The 14,014-nt window shown below is 28.7% G+C and overlaps 1 protein-coding gene across 2 annotated transcripts in view; it reads right to left on the reverse strand.

Annotated features, from left to right (window-relative positions):
- Positions 1-14,014, reverse strand: part of LOC129958537 (teneurin-m-like) — a 416,933-nt gene that overhangs the window by 348,011 nt on the left and 54,908 nt on the right. Inside the window, exon 3 of one of the 2 annotated variants that reach the window (XM_056071079.1) lies at positions 502-665. The exons of the other annotated variant lie outside the window; for it this stretch is intronic. The gene's annotated coding sequence lies outside the window, so the exon portion shown is untranslated. The remainder of the gene's footprint in view (positions 1-501; positions 666-14,014) is intronic. 2 annotated transcript variants of the gene reach the window in all.

Genomic DNA, 14,014 nt, shown 5'->3' on the forward strand with positions numbered 1-14,014 from the left:
AGGACATTCGCGTTTCCACTCATATAGCTTTAAAATGTTGAAATGGAATAAGAAAGACGTTTGGAAAAAGTTTTCATGCCATCAAGCTTACTTTCTTTATCCTTTTTCTTATTTATTTCACTGAATAATAGCTAATAAAATTTTACATCAAAATATACATCACTTATATATAAATCATTTGTCTACTGTATATATCATCCCTTTTAAAGATCCAATTACCAAAGTTTTAGTTTCAATTAAAAGGCTAAACCGAAATATAAGAATTTCCTTCTTGAATTTCGAATTTAATATAAGGCCAAAGTCTAGTATTTCTAAAATTTTCTAATCTCCCAAAGCATAGACAATCAATCAAAACTCTAATTATAAGGATTAATAGAAGAAGATGCAGAAATCTGAAGTATTTTAAAAATTTAAAGGTTAGATAATAACGCTTGCGAAAGCTATATTTGATATTGATTTCATAAAACCATATAAACATAATTATGGATAATGTAACATTACCTATAAGTTGTTCATGATGATTGAATGGTTGTGAGAACGTATATCCAGTTATCGCAGAACTGAAACTATAAGTTATAATTTAGCAAGAAAATTTCTTTTCGCATTGTATGTTCTGATGACGTAACCACTTCACGATAACAGTTCTTTGATTTTGATCGTCATTCCTGAAAAAAAAATGTAATCAAAGTTATTTAAAATCTCCTGAAAACCTCTCTCAATTGATTAAAAGCATAATAGGAAAAAGTGCAATGAAACTCACAGGCTCTGTTGAGATCGTGTATTTTCATGTACTGTCAAGTTAACGGTAATTTAAAAAGTTTTAGAAACCCTTACCTATTGATTCCACCAGCATATGTGCATTTTTCTTTAAAATATTTCAAATTAAACATTTGGCATTAAATGTAAAAATATATATATATAATGTAATTAAAACTTCTGAAACAATAAAAGATTTTCATCAGAACCCTTTCTTCTTATTCTCTCAAGTTTAATCGCATTTTAAAGCAACCAGATTTTTGTACTATGCCAATAGGAAAAGTTATTGCAAGTGTTTGGTTCCTCGAAGACACTGTTGCCCCAAGATTCTTCAAATACATTCAGGGTTTTATTCTAATATTAGTGCTAGAAATATTCTAAACGATTCATAGCATCCAAATTATTTTCAATTTTGTTCTTACTTATGACTTTTGCCTTAAACAAGCCCGCTGACTTCGTCACCGATTTAAGCCGAGTTTATGCAGTAGCTTCGGAGGGTAAAAGCCCTGAGCACCTGAGGGTAGAAGTCTGCTTTCTAGATCATATGAAGATGACACTCACACACTTGCTACACAACCCCTTTTTACAGGGAGGCCACTTTCACACACCTCACAGATAAAACAGAAGGAAAAGAACAACCATACCCGAACCAGGACTCGAACCCGAGACTCCCAGGTCACGGGGAAGAAGCGCTACCTCTAGGCCATGACGCCGGCTTTTTCAATTCTTTTGCTATTATTAGCAATCTTACCTACCTGGTTTTATAATGAATTCATTCTTTTCTTCAATAATAATTTGTTTAGTTGGCATAAACTCTGTGACTTATCACTATATTTTAGATGAACACGATCATATTTTTGATTATTTCAATTAAATGGCATCCAAATTTGAATCTTATTTATTGCCAAAACTGATCTCTCTGTATTCAAATAGCTGACAATTATTTTATATAAAATTAAGAACATTGCATTTTCTTGCTATTTGAATACTACTTGCTACTGATGGAATATAGATTTTCCGAAGTATGTTTATGTTAAAATAATCATTTTTCTAATATATAATTTTAAAATATCCGTGAGTTTAAAACCTCGCATTAAACTTTTTTATTTAGTCACTTTTTTCAAGTTACATCATAAAGCTTTATTTCAAATAGTAAAGTAATTTTAAACGTGCATTTTGTTTCTTTTTTCAAAAATGTTTCACTTAATAAAACAATTTTACAACTGAAAAGCTTTGTAACGACCAGCTTTGCAAGAAAGTGAAATCCAGAAAAACAATAAAATTGTAAGTATACAGACATCTACCAGCTCGCTTCATTTTGACAAATAATATGATCGTATGGTATCCCTTTCCTTATATATTCCAAAAGAAAATTAAATTTATCCAAATGTATCTCTTTCTTTGTACGAAAACTGTTCAAATAATTTTAAATAAAATTAATTACTTTCAAAGCATAAAAAGTTACCAGCATTTTCAAATGGCAATAACGTTTCCCATGCTGCATTTTCTTGTCTTGACCATCCTAATACTTTTCAATCATCTTTCGAAGATCGAAGTTATTTTAAGAATCGAAAAACGAATTTTACCACCGTATCGAAAGAAACTATTATTTTCAACAGTACGCGATTTTTCAAAATTCTTTTTTTAGTAAAGAAAAGTTAATTGTTCTTTAAATTTAGGACAGTCTATCTTGTAGGTTCAAGCAAGATAAATTTTAGAAAGGTTCTCTTTATATTATAAGTTTTTACTTTAATTTCGATACGAAAGAATGTGATTATTCAAGAGAGTTCCATAAAGTGATTTAAGAGTATTTTTTAAGCGTAAGTATGATTTATTGCTTCATGAGCTTAATAAAATACAGCCATAAATCGAGTGATCTATTGCAAAGTCAAATTTCCCTCGTTTCTAGCCTTTGCGCATGAATAGATTAGAACCGCACCCAACTCGCATTACAGACTTATTTGCATACAAATTGGAAAGCATCAAATTTGCTCGTTCGATGCAATGGAATTTAAGAAAAATATTATTATTAGAATAGTTCGCAGAAGATTTGTTAGCAACAATATAGGGTAGGCCTTTTTTCCCTTTAGAAAAAAAATTGAGTGTGAAAACTTCTCTTCAAAGAATAATAATTTTATTCGTAAGAAACTTCTAATCAGCAGTCCATCCATGTCTGAAAAAGAGCAGTGAGGGAGTATTTTTATGATTTCGAAAGCAAGTATGTTTCTTCTGAATTGTACATATGAAGATTATAAATGCAGAAATAATGCAATTTATTGGCGTTATATCTTTTAAAATACAGTAGACAAAACCTTTAAATCGAGGGGCATTTAATTTTTCCTTTCATGATCATGACCTTAAATAAAATCTGCTTATTCTGTGGGATAAAATTTTCTTATGAAGAGACAGAAAAGAACAGGCTTTAGTTAATTTCGAGCAGAATAGGTTTTGGATTCATTCGCAATAACGTGAGTTTCACAAAAGGCCTTTTGAATTGAATGAGTCAAAAAGAAAAAATTTTTATTGGTTATCTGAAAAAAATTCCAGCTAATATTGTTTGAATAACTTCTGGGTAAACTTTACGAAGTATGCTAAGTATACAGTAAAGTAATTATTTTCAGAGGTTCGAATGTCATTCAATTCATATAAAATTTGCAAATTACTTAAAAGATTCAATATATTATCAAATATTGTTGTAATCAAAACAGTAATTAAGATATAAAAATTAGTTTAAATATTGTTAAGACATAAAATGCTTCACAAATCAGTATGAATGAAGTACTTGTCGCCTTTAAATACGTAATTTTGTTTTCACATATATCTAGATTCTACTTTCTCAAGTTTTTTTTCTGCTGAAAGTCAAAACAAAGAGAGTTCTTTTAGTTTAACTTATGGACAACTTTTAATGCTAATTCATCAAATTAAATTCGATAAAACAAGTATCGTTACATTTTTTTCCTTAATCATTTTTGAATTCCCTTTCTTTTGAATTTCTTGAAAAAGTATAATTTTTCTGTCCTTTTATTGAAAGTTTAAAACAACTGATTAGCTGGGAGCAATCCCAAATGAGAGATTAGTTCCTCTTTTGTAAACAACGGCAAGAAAAGAAAAACAGAAATTTATTGGGAGAATCGAAAAATTAATAAAAATTTCCCACCTTTCCTCTTTTAATGAAAAAATGCAAATAAATAATCGTCATTTCTCAAAACGATATAATATCTAGAAGATTCTACGTGGAGATCTGTAGAGGTGGAAGCATCATATAGCTACTAAATTTCCGAAAAATAATATTAATCCTATCAGACCCCAGAAATCATCACAGCTGCATATGCTTTTTAACAAAAGTAATAGATTGCGCAGGCTAATAAACCATCTTAGAGGATACCGAGTTAATTTTAAAAGTAAGTAAGCATGCTTATGAATTCCATATTCACACTTATGATTTCCACAAGTCATTCCACAGAAACAATCGAATTAATATAATTATTTCGCAATTTTGATACTGCATATGTTGTAGAAACTACATTATATAATCAAAAATATATGCATTACATTATATAATCAGGAATTACTTATCATTCTTATAAAAGACAATTGGGAAAGGCATGTCTCTACTGTCGGCCATTGTCGTTTAGACCGAATCTGACAATCCAATTTACTCCATATAGGCGTTGAATTAGAATGACCTACTAAAAGCCTGATTCTCAAATTCATAAAGTAAATGTAAAGCGAATCGGAACATCGAATATTTTAAGGAAAAACTAAACATACTCATACGCTTGTCCTTGAAGAGTTTAAGAAGTTTAAAACTGAAACTGGAATTAAAACGTTATGAGTTTTGATTCAACTGTATAAAGTGAAATAAATTCATGGAAGTAATTGTGTACAAATATTTTGCGCATTTTCAAATATTCACAAAAATAATTTCATTGAATTTTGTCTTTAAAATAAAATAAAAGAATTGAAATCTATTGTATCCCGCCCCCCCATGAACAGTAGAAAAAGTAAACGCTGGAATTTTCAGCTTTAACGTTTAAAGTATCTTTGATAGATCATTTTTACTAACATTTTAAAGAAAAAAAATTAATATTAAATCAGAAAACAATGATTCCAAGGGACCAACTTTTTATATGAATCATTGAAATATATTGCTTAACATCTGGATCGTTATTTTGATTTTTTTAATTTGAAAATTATACATTGTTTCGATAAAGGAAACTGAAATTTTTGTTATTATCTATTGCACTTGCCATATACAAGCCCGCTGACTATGTCAGCGATTTACGCCAAGCTTGTGCAGAAGTTTCTAAGGGTAAAGGCCCCTAAGCACTCGGGGGGACGATGTCTGACTTCTAGCTCATATGACACTCACTTACACAACTCTTTTTTACAGGGGTGGGGTGGGGGGGCCTCTTTCACACACCTCACAGAAAGAACACACGGTAAGGAACAACCATGCCCGAAACATGACTCGAACCCAAGAATCCCGGAGAAGACGCGCTACAACTAGGTGTCAGGACGCCCGCGAAATTTTTGTAATTAAACTATCAAATTGTACGTTAGTATAAAAAGCGATAATCCAGCAGCTATTTAATGTCTCGATCAGAAGTTAATGTGCTGTTGTGATAAAAAGTAAAAATACTTTATTCTCCTCCTAAAATTGTAAAATGAGAAATAAAATTTGAAAATAAGGAAATTAAAGAAAGGTTTAGTAGATTTAATTACCATTGTATATAATAAAGAGATTTAAATGCTGTATTCCTTATTTTCATTAAAAAAAAACGATCTTAATTCTAAGAAAGTTTTCGTATAAATAAATCAGTTTCAAATTCCAAGAAAGAGAATGCTTTCAGCGAAGGAAATTTTGAAAAGATATACTGCTTTGTAAGGAAAATAACCTTTTATTTTTTGTTGATTTCTTTTATTCCTTTATTAAATTTTTCTTATGAATCTATCAAATTTTATAAAAAGAAATAAAATTAGGACCCAAAAGAAGAATCAATTATAATTTTTTTCTAAATATTAAAATGAAGATATCTTCCAAAGTTTTCAGCTGAATATTTGATAAACATATCGAGAAAAACAGATTTTTGCTTAGAGAATAGACCTGGAAAGATAAATACACCAACTATTATATATCGATATTTATTTGTTCGATATTTATTAAAATCCTCTCATTGGATAATTTCCGTTCTTGATATGTTTATCAAATATTAACTGAGATTTACTTTACCACATTTTCTTAACTCGGAGAGAAAAGTTTTAACACATTTAATATAGGCTTTATTTTTCAGGCCAATAATAGATAGGTAAGTAATAATAGGTAAACCCTCAGTATACAAAACCTCCTTTCGTTTTCACATCTGAAAGGATAATTATTGAGACAAGGCTCAAACTAATTCCACATTATTTTATTTAGACTCTGGGAATGAGAAAATAGGCTGCTTATCAATAACGGAATGGGTATTTTTCAAATCTTACCATTCATAATTAACAGCTCTCAGTTCATCTAAACAATGGAAGGAACTGTGCGAGCATCTTAGGTAAAAGCAAAAACCATGATTGAGAAGATGTTCCTTTTCAAAGATTTCATATCGCTATCACAAATAATTATTATACATTCTGAGAGTTATTAATAAAAATAATTCTTTCATCTTGAAATAAATAGCATTTATACCAACATATTCTTAAGAAATTTATTGATGTGGACAACTAGATTTCTGCAATATTATTGGTCTATACAATAGCCCTTTTACAAAAGTGTTTTTATAAACAGTCATATTAAAAATCATCAATTATTTCTTCCCAGATTATATTATTAAGTTAATTCTGACAATTAAATCAGTTTACCAAGCACCGTTGTATTAAAATCTGAAAAAAAAAAAAAAAACATTTTGAAGTCTAAATTTTTTTGAAAATTTTAAGTTTTATAAAATATTTAATTTCATTATTTTTTTAGTTATTTTACATACCTACATCACCAAAAAAAAGTTTCCGTGTACGTGTGGTGCGGAATTTAGAACGGAAAACTGATCTATCCTGTGTTTTATGAAGGTATGCATACAGCCCTAAAACATATGCGGATTATTTTAAATGACATGGTAACATAATTTTTGGGGAATACTCCATTATCATTAGTAAAAATATGTATTTTCAATAAGATGGATCGCCTGCACCTAAAACTATATATGTGACAACCTGGCTCAACGAAAGCTTAGATAAACAACGAATTGGGTTAAAACTAGCCAGAGAATACCCCCCCCCTCCCCGAGATCCCTCGAACTAAAGCCAATCGATTTTTATTTTGGGGAGTCAACGATTTTTATTTTGGGGGGCGAGTCTTTCAAACACTAATTTATAAGACGCGGCCCCTAAATTCACTCGACCTTAAACAAAAGATAATCGATGCTTGCAGCAGTATAACTGGAGAACTCCAACATATTTACAGAAGAATTATTTTTAAAAAAACTCAATTATATACTGGAAATGATGGCAAAACCTTTTGAGAATGCCTTGGAATTGCGTGTTTTCAAATATATTTCTAGAATTTTTATAAAATGATCCAAAATTTTGCCCCATTATGTCGGTGCTACTCTCACTAAAAATTCTTTAAGATCCATAATTCAGTTTAGAAGTGAACTTGCGAACCACTCTGCCATATTTGCAGTCATATGTCGAAATATTATTATGAACTACAACTACGCATAATATATAAAGTGAATTCCCAAGAAATGGAATTTTACATCAATAATTTAATTGTTTCAGGTTAAATAAAATGGCTATGCACTTTGTTGACTAATTTAAAAATAATGTATTTCGTTAAAACTTTTATTAATCATTTGCTGCTGGGTTTATCTTTTGACATTTGAATAGGTCATTAATACGAAACAAGATACAGACAGTTAATTAATTTCATTTTATATATTTAAGCATTGTTTTAAGATATTTTTCATGAAAAATAATAAGCTTTAAAACGGTTCAAAATTGCCTGAAATAAATCAGTGTATAAGTATTTAGCTTTTTTAGAAACATTGTTACTGAAAGCAAGAAAAGTTTAAAACAATCCACCTTATCACAAGCTAATATAAAGCAAATAAACGTTTTTTTTTCCCCCTTCTTTTTTTTTTAAACAAAAACCTATTTAACTAGTTTTATGTTTGTAAAAATGAAATTAGTTAATCGATTTTTTTACCACTTCCTTAAATGCAAGAATTTTCAATTGTTGGAAACTTGTGTGTTAACGATGACATTATTTTAATATTTTAGACCTTAAATATCGATTAATTGATCAAATAAATTTTGTTTCGTTACGAGTAGCCCATTTAAGAACAACTAATTACGAAATTTCATAATATATATAATAATAAATTATAAATTAAAGTTTAAACTGTAAAAATGAGATAAAATAGAAATATATGAGCAATAGTAAATACATGTTTATGAAATTATTTCTATTAAATTTGCTGTGCTTATACAGTGTATTAATTTTTTCTCGAACAATTTAATTCAATGCTTTTATCCAGCAAATATATTTAGAAATGTAGCTACATTTAAAATAAGATAGTTACGAAAGGGTAAAATACAATTTTTGTATCTTTCAATTAGGGAAAAGTTATCTTCATGAAATTTAGCTCATTTCCTATTTATTTTGCCTTGAATACTAACCAAATAACATTTAAAAAATTGAATGCTCCTCTAAAACTCTTTCTAAGGTTTTATAACACGAGCAAGTTCAAATTAATCAAGAATGAATGTAAAAAAATAGGATGTGCAACTTTAATAAAAAAAAATATTACTTTTGCAAATATTAGAAATGCCGTAGGAAAAGCTAATTAGCCACAGCAGGCCAATTAGCCGCTTCATTCGTAACCACATGAGTATAAATCACACGCAGTTATTTTCCACATGTCACATGTAAGGACAGATATTCCAATTAGAGGATTATAAATTGATCTCTGATTTCGTCGCTCATCGATAACTTAATTAGGTACATTACTTTGGTGTTTAAGTTAACTGATTGTAATTAGAAATGCGAATGGCTATCTAATAAGCCCAAAGTTTAGATGACTGATTATCTGATGACGTTTCATTAAGAATGAAGCGGTGGTTTTCTTTACCTTCAAAGTGTATAATTATTTTGCCATCTTTGTAAACGAATCACCTACAGAACTGTAAGATGTATGTGCTATTTTAGGTCTTACTGACAGAAATAATTAGTTATAAGCATATAACCATGTTTCAGACCCTTTAACGCGTATGAATTCTTCCAAACAGTACAAAGTAGCCTAGAATTTTCGAAAAAGAAAAGTTCAGAGATTTATGAAAAACTTCCATGGAAATTATTTTCAGAATTAATTTAAATTATATCAAACCTATAAATTATAAATACTTGTAAGAATGTTAATTGAATTAACTAAAGGTATTTTGAAACATATACAATTTTTAAATTTGGAAATGGATGAAAAGGAATAGTTTAAAAATTGAAGAAAGACTATATTCGAAATACTTAAAGAATATTAAATATCTGTATTTTATAAATTTAAATAACTTCAATGCAGAGATTTTTCCCATTTATTAAGAAATGGGAAAAAAAAGAATTAAGTTGTATGCAGTTATCAGCAAACATGCCTGTAAAGTTTTCAAAAATCATTAGTGCAACAAATAATGGATTACTGGAAAATAAGAAATTCAATCATTCATTTAAATGTCCTGATTTGGTAAGTAATTATATATTCAGTGACACTTTCTTCTAGCCATGAAAAATTAAGAACCACATTACATCAGTCATTTCAGTGTAGGAATATTATTTTCCAAAAAGGCTGGATGAGCATATACTCCAACTCACATTTAACTGGGATAGCCTTTTAGGCGATCAGGGATCTTTACTAAATCATTTTTGGGTGAAAAAAATCGAATTTTCAATATTTTCTTTAAATATTATTAGGCATCAACAGCTAAAACTTCTTTAAAAAATTCCTTTTGGATAATTTTTAGTGGAGTTATGAGCAATTAAAATTTTTAAACAATGTATCTACATGTCCCTTTTTTCCCAGATGTCGAAGCGTAAACAAAACTATTAATCATTCAGCGCAAAGCCTTTCAGAATAATTTTTAAGCGATTACTTTTAGTTTTAGGAGTGACAAGGACATTTGACTATATCTTCTACTTACATCTTTCGAGTGTATTTACTTTCATTTGGTAGTTTTCAATTGCTTAGCGATTCAGTTTTTGTTTCGTTTGGTTTCTGTTTCCACTTGTTATTCGATTTTTTTTTGTTGCTTCGTTTAGTTATTATCAAAATTGTTAGTATTTTATAGTTATATTCTTTGTATATTTAGCTAATATAGCTATTTATAGTTTAATTATAGTTACTTATTTGTCTACATATTTTAATAGTCTTTGCTCTGTATATTTCAATAGTATCTGTATTTTCTCTATATATTTCAATAATAAGTTATTTTCCCTATATATTTCAATAATAAGTTATTTTCCCTATATATTTCAGTCCATAATGGGCGCAAATAGGCAAAAGGTACACATGCTTAAAGCACAGCCATCAAAGGACGGCTAATGTTCTGCACAAATTGTTAATGCAATGAAACGCTGTAATAAAAGTGTTGTTGATGATTCTGCTGGTAGTGAAAAGACTGACGATTCTGCTGTTGTAGAAACTCCATCCAGAAAAAAAAAGCAAAAACAAAACGAAAGGATTCATTCTAATAGTAATGAATGATTTAAATGCTTCTCATTGAATATTCCATCTCCTGCTTATACAATAATGGATCAGAATATGTGGTCATTATTAGTAAAAGATATTCCTTGCAACAGTTGTAAAGAAAAATCGCCAATTGCTCATGCAAAATTTTCTTATGGCTTTTCAAATAATATTCCACTGGTTTGTGAAAGCTGTCAGCATGAATATAATTCCATTTTTAGCAGTGCGAGGGAGATACCCGCTAGAAAATTTGATGTTAATATCAAATTCGTCAAAGCATTTCTTTCAATAGGAAATAGCCACGCTGCTTTGAAAACTTTTTCCATGATTTTAGGGATTCTTACAGTGGACAATAAAATATCTTGAAATTTTTTGACCAACATAGCTATAAAATATAGAGAATTCAAGAAACAAATACTTGATATTTTTCCGAGACGTAATACGCTACAAATACGTTGATTGTAATTAATCTCTTGATAAAGAAGAAATCATAGATGTTTGTGAGTCATATGATGTATCATATACCTGTCAAAAAAGAGGCCATACTTCTTTGCATATTATGCGCATCATCACTGACATTCTAAATGGACTTATAACTGATTTTGAAGTGCCGAGTAAGCACTGCCATAATTGCAGAAAAAGTGAAAACATGCTTGTGAAAAAAATACAGCAGAGTTTAATATCTGGTACAATTCTCATAAATTTAAATGCAAGAAAAATTTTAAGAGCTCTTCAAATAGTATGGAGATGCATGCAGCTGCGTTACTATGGGAGCGATACGTGAAGTAAGCAAACAATCAGATGCATGACTGTTCTTTCTGGTGATGATTGTAAAACTCATCAACATCTAAATGGAATAAAATTTTATGATGAAATTATCCCTATTAAATATGTAATCAACGTGTAAATCATGTTGTTAAAAGAGTTGGAACTGTCTTTCCCAAAATAAAGTAAAAAATAAAAAAATTAGAGTGCTTTCGAACAAAGTTGGAACTTATGTAACATTTTACATTAATTATTTTTATCATTATTAAAAATAATATTAACACTTCAAACTCATAAATAAATTAACATAATGCAATAAAATTCTGTGTGTAAACTTCTATAGTGTTACTCTTAATTCCTCTAAAATTCCCTTAAAGGACAGGTAAATAACCAATAAAGAAGGAAATGAATTTGTGTTCTCACGTTCTACAAAAGTTCAGTTTGAAATAAAAATTCGAATATACATGCATTTTTATCAAAATAGCATGCATATTTGCAAAAATATAAATTATTTTTAATTTCAAATATATAATCAAGTTTTTTTTTTGTTTTGTTTACAAAATACAAAATTTGCAACTAAATTTCATAATACTAAAAGAATTTGCAAAAAATTATTATTAAAGAATTACATTTAAGTTTAAAGCATATTCTTTAAATATTACATGGAATAAGATTACATTTAGAAAAATAAATTTTGACGAAATAAATTTCTCCGAATGCACGAAATAAGACATATTTTCATATTTCCGAGTCAGATATATAGGGTAACTTATGTAAAAATTCCTGTAAATACTTTTAGGATTCAGAAATATACCGCTATTGCACTGAGCTAAATTTCAGTTACTCTCTAAAAGACAAGTGTCTCAATAATTTTCACTTTTCTCACACTTAATATTTTTTATATTCGAACAGTTTTAAGGAATTCTAAAAAAAAAAAAAAAAAAAAAAAAAAAAAAAAATTAGAAATATACTAAGTACTTCATTAAGCACACAACGTAATTCACAATAAATAAAGCATAATAAATAACAGGGAATGTTAAGTTATTCATTATTATTTGCACAAACATTATACTTTTTACACTGGAAAGTCTTAAAACAGGCCACTCTAAATTATCAAGATCCGTATCAGCAAACAAGCTTTGCTCACGTCATGTTTCAGCAGGAATTGCACGTCATAATTTTGACAGAAAGCTGATAAAAGCTATCACTGATGTAAGTTTTTGTGGTCAAGCTTGAATACGTAGTTTCAACTCATCCTACTTATGTTCTGTTAGATTGAGATCCGGAGTCTGAGCAAGTCACTCTAATTCCTCAAATCCATATCTTCAAACCTACTCCAGGGCATAAAGCATGAAGCTTGTTTCCTGAGATGGATTTTGCTAAGTTAGAGTGACTTCCTCTAAATCTTTATAATGCTAAAAGTGTATATTTTATGCAAATAAGAATTAATAACATAATAAAATGTTCTGTTATTTACGATGCCTAATTTACTTCAAATCGCATTATGTACTTAATGAAGAAGCATTTAGTATTAGAAGTACTTTTTATAGAGCTCATTACAACTCTCCGACTATTAAAGTCTAAAGAATATCAATTTAGGAAGAAACATTTGTCTTTTTAGAGAGCAACGGAAATGCATCGTCCTACAATACCAGTATCTTTCTGAATCCTAAAAGTATTCAACTGGATTTTTTTATAAGTTGCCCTATAAATCTGACTTGGAAATATGAAAATATGTCATATTTCATGCATTCGCAGTTAAGATTTACTTTTTTAAATGTAATTTTATTTCCTGTAATATTTAAAGAATATACTTTAACTCAAATGTAATGCTTTAATAATATTTTTTTTTTTTTTTTTGCATATTCTGTTAGTATCATGAAATTTAGTTGCAAATTTTGTCTTTTATAAACAAAACAAAAAAACTTGAGTAAAAATTTGGAATTTTCATAAAAAAATCTATATATTTTTGCGAATATACACGCAATTTGTTGAAAATGCATGTAAGAATTCATCACATCAAATAACAGCATTGTTGGAAGTCATCAATAACTATTTTTTTTCTTTGAGAAATGGAAGCAGCCCAAATCATTTTATTTTTGTCAATTGTTTGTTGGATCCTTAAATTCACCGTGAAAAAATCGTCACTATAAAATGTGAATTCGTTGTAAATGCCAGCCTTTCTGGTGAAACTCCGAAAGAACACTTTTGATTCCATAATGTATGATTAGTATTGCTCCATTAATCTCATTAGATGTCTTAAGAAATTTTATTTGAAATTCCACTTAATCTAGCAGTAGGAAATTAGGTTACTTAACATAAAAATGCATTTCATATTTTTAGATCTTCCATTAGACCCTTTCATTACAGATGTCTTAGGGAAAAGTGGAATTTCAATTCAATAGATTTCAGCACAGGTAAAATTTGAATTGATTGATAATAAAATATCCCATTTTATATACACAAGATACTTATTAATGTAATATGAAAGAATGTGCATCCATTGCATTCCGAAAATAAAATGAAGCGATAAAGAAGCAATTTTTAATAAGAAGATGAATAAAGACACATCTATTACTTGTTAAACAGAATAATGTTCCGTTATTTTAATGTAGAATTCATAATTATAGTTATTATGGAATCTTGAAATTAAATTTAGAGTACATTATTTTCATCGCCAGGTGGCTCTACTTGTGCGGAATCAAAATTCACTTAAATCAAATGATTAACTGATAATTATATTCTGAGTATATAAATATAGAATACTATCGTTGGGA

Source organism: Argiope bruennichi, chromosome X1 (assembly GCF_947563725.1).
Source record: "Argiope bruennichi chromosome X1, qqArgBrue1.1, whole genome shotgun sequence".
In the NCBI taxonomy this organism is placed as follows: Eukaryota; Metazoa; Arthropoda; class Arachnida; order Araneae; family Araneidae; genus Argiope; species Argiope bruennichi.